The sequence below is a fragment of the Rattus norvegicus genome, chromosome 7 (assembly GCF_036323735.1).
Source record: "Rattus norvegicus strain BN/NHsdMcwi chromosome 7, GRCr8, whole genome shotgun sequence".
Taxonomy (NCBI): domain Eukaryota; kingdom Metazoa; phylum Chordata; class Mammalia; order Rodentia; family Muridae; genus Rattus; species Rattus norvegicus.
Window position 1 is genome coordinate 55,536,359 of NC_086025.1, and position 3,490 is coordinate 55,539,848.

Here is a 3,490-nt window from a genome sequence, read left to right on the forward strand (position 1 = left end):
TGCAGTACGCCATCTGGCTCCTAGCCTAACATGGTCAATCCACAGTTCCCACCTGACAGGGATGGGAAATTTGATGCAGCATGAAAGTTGTCTTCACATTGCACAAACTCTGAAGACTGTCATTTAAAAGAGAAGACCTTGCTTTAAGCCAGTGGTTCTCCACCCATGGGTTGTGACCCTTGGTGGTGGTGGAGTCACATATCAGATATCCTGCCTATCAGATATTTACAATTTATGACAGTAGCAAAATTACAGTTGTGAAGTAGCAAAGAAAAGAATTTTATGGTTGGGGGCTAGCACAACACTAGGAACTGCGTTAAAGGGTCGCAGTGTTAGGAAGGCTGAGAACTGCTGCTCTAAGCTCTCCCTGGCTAAACAGTTATGGTTGAGGCCTTCACTTCCCTGAGTCTCTGCTCTCCTTTCTACTCTCAGGAGGAGGAAGTCTCTGCCTTCCCCAGTGGTTGCGCCTCAAGCAGAGCCGCGGTCCCCTCGCTCTGGTTTAACGTGTCTTCTTATCTCTTAGAGGATCTCATCTGCTTTGCTTTGAAGTTATAGAATATAAAAGCCACGGGTGATTTAGAGATCAGATATGGTGTAAAGCTTTCATTTTATAGGGAGAAAATGCATGCCAAAGAGACAAATATTCTACAATGACCTACATTATCCATAACGAAGCCGGACTGGGCACTGGATCCTCATATTTGACCATCCATCTTGGTTTGTGGTATTTTTCTCGTCTATGCCTTATGATACGCGCCCCCACCCCCACCCCTTCCCCGCGAGGAGCTTTGTGTGATGCTGCTGCTGTGTGGCTAGTTCCTATGAGATGACATATTCTCTCCTCACCTTGGGGTTCTGTTGCTACAAAGAGATGACCACGGTCATAAAGGTCATAAAGGTCTTATAAAGGAAAACATTTAATTGGGGCTGACTGACAGTTCAGAGGTTTAGTCCACTATTGTAATATCAGGAGGCATGGGGGCATGCAGGCAGATATGGTACTGGAGAGTTCTATATCTCGATCCACAAGTATCATAAAGAGTAATTCTGGGCTTGGCTTGTGAAAACTCAAAGCCCCACCCCCTGTGACCCACTTCCGCCAACAAGGCCACGCCCACTCCAACAGAGCCACACCTTCAATAATGCCTGAGCCTATGAGGCCATTTCCATTCGAACCACCACACTCTTGGAAGGAGTCTCAAGAGGATGAGGAAGCTCAGGCTGTTACAAGGCTTGTGAGAGTCCTTCTCAGGGTTATGATAACAGTAAACATTTGCTAGGAGTGAGGCGAGTTTTGGTAGAGCTTTCTGCGAGCTGGTCCAGGAAATCTAGGGATACAACTTTGTGAATCCTCATGAATCGTCCGTGGGCTTTTGGTGATGCAGCAACCTGCAACCATCCATGATCCTGTGCACGATCCTTCACTCCTGTAAGAAACCTCCGTAAGGCTCGGTGTGGTGGCAAACACCTTTCATCTCAGCACTCATGAGGCAGAGGCAGGAGGATCTCTATGAGTTTAAGGCAGCCTGGTCTACAGAGTTCCAGGTCACTCCCTACTGAAAACTTGTCTCAAGAAAACCCAATGATAAATAAAGTAAATAATAATAAAAAATAAACACCCCCCCCAAAAAAAAACCTCCTTGCTCACAAACACGACTTAGACGAACAGTTTCTTTGGTCTGTTATGGGGGCCCTATCTGGGGTAATGAGACATTTGTTCATATTTCCCCTAAGTCACACAGCACAATTGGTGCCTGAAGAGGGACAGAACCAAAGATGAGTGAGGAGGAGCAGTCACATGGCCCTGAGATGGCGATAAAGAGTTCAAATAGAGCTGATACATCTGGGGGCAGAGCACACCCAGGGGCATATCCAACATGGCTACCTTTCCCCGTGTGGTATGGGATTGGCTACCTCTTTGCAGCAGTAGCGGTTGCGCGCACCCCGATGTTGCTAATCAGCCACGTGATCAAGGCTGAGTCATCTGAGGGTCGAGCATCTTTGTGGTAATACCAGGGTGGGCATCTTCCTCTGCGCCGCACATGACGGTACTCGTCCTTGATGAATGTGGTCTAGTGTTTGAGCGCGGAGATGCACACGGTGGCTGACGGACTCCAGAAAGTACTACGTCTGTTGAAAGCACTATCGGATAGAATGGAGTCAGAGGCAGCCGTGGTCACAGTTACGTGGCCTTTTCTGTGGGTAGCAAGGCATACGAGAGCATATAACTGAGGCTTGGCTGTCTGCTCAGAAAGAACACACACTCTTGTAAGTTGTAGTGAAAGGAATTACAAGATGAAGATAGATGGACTTATCTTTTTACTTGACAGGAAAACGCAGCAAAACGAGAGGGTGAGGTAAGGGCACAGTTGGCTTTTCTTGCAGTGTGTAGAGTTCAAGAGAAAGAGAACCGAGTATGTGCTAAAAGCCCTTCTTGGGACCCCCAAACTTGGAATCTCTGAGAAGAGTCAGATAGCGAGGAGGAAGACGGAGGCAGAAATAATAGCGGATACCTACAGGCTTGACATTTACCACAGAGGAAGAGAAAAATCCTGTGATTCAGCATGCAGGCAGGAGGTTTACTAGTGACTCAGAGCAGGAAGCTACGATAATCAGGGCATTTTTTTTTTCTGCCTCTGAACTGCCTGAACCAGGAAAGGCTTTACATAAGCAAAGGAGTTCCTCAGTGCCTGGTTCACGAGGCTGTGAGATGTGGGGAAGGGGAGAAGACAGGTCCGAGAGTTGCAGAAGCAGGGACGTTGTGTAATATAAGTACTCATCCATGCTTGAGACAAGGGCTACACAGAGGGAGGTGACATGAGAGGACAAGTCCCCTGTGCACTAGCTCACATGAGCCACTGGTGCAGGTCCCTGTGCATATCAGGGACGTGAAGACAATGGCGCAGAGGTTCTCAACCTTCCTGGTACCAGGACCCTTTAATATAGTTCCTCATGTTGTGGTGACGACCCTCCCCCCAACCATAAAATTATTTTTACTACCTTATAACTGTAATTTGCTACAGTTAGGAATCGTAGTGTAAATATCTGTGATTTCTGATGGTTTTAAGTGACCTCATGAAAGGGTTGTTTGATCTGTAAGGGGTTGAGAATCATCGCAATAGAACACAGGTGGGTATCACTGGGAGAACTGGGCATTTAAAGGGAAGTGTTGGAGACCTAGGCCTGAAGAATAGGACTTGGTTCACAGGAGAGTTAAAAAGTTGGGCCCTTAGACATGGCATAGGGATTTGCCAAGCGCTATGGGATGTGATCTTTATGAAGGAGGAGAGTCTGGATGATCTAGATGGCCTATAAGTCAGGTTCATAAATGTGGGTCACGAAAAAGTGAATGCGACAAGGTTTGTATGGAGCCCAAGTATTCAGGTTGGGGGAACAAAAGGACAGAAAGTTGGTCAGTGCTTGTGAGACTCTGGACAGCTTTGAACTATTAACAACAGCTCACCAAAGCGGTCAGATGTAGAGAGAATGA

The 3,490-nt window shown here is 47.0% G+C and overlaps 1 long non-coding RNA gene across 1 annotated transcript; it reads right to left on the reverse strand.

Annotated features, from left to right (window-relative positions):
• Window positions 1-895: 895 nt before the first annotated feature.
• Window positions 896-3,067, reverse strand: LOC134479694 (uncharacterized). Its single transcript, XR_010053314.1, has 2 exons — window positions 1,915-3,067; window positions 896-1,427 (listed from the first exon to the last, which is right to left on the reverse strand). It is a non-coding gene; the product is annotated as an uncharacterized LOC134479694 (long non-coding RNA).
• Between the last annotated feature and the right edge of the window lie 423 nt (window positions 3,068-3,490).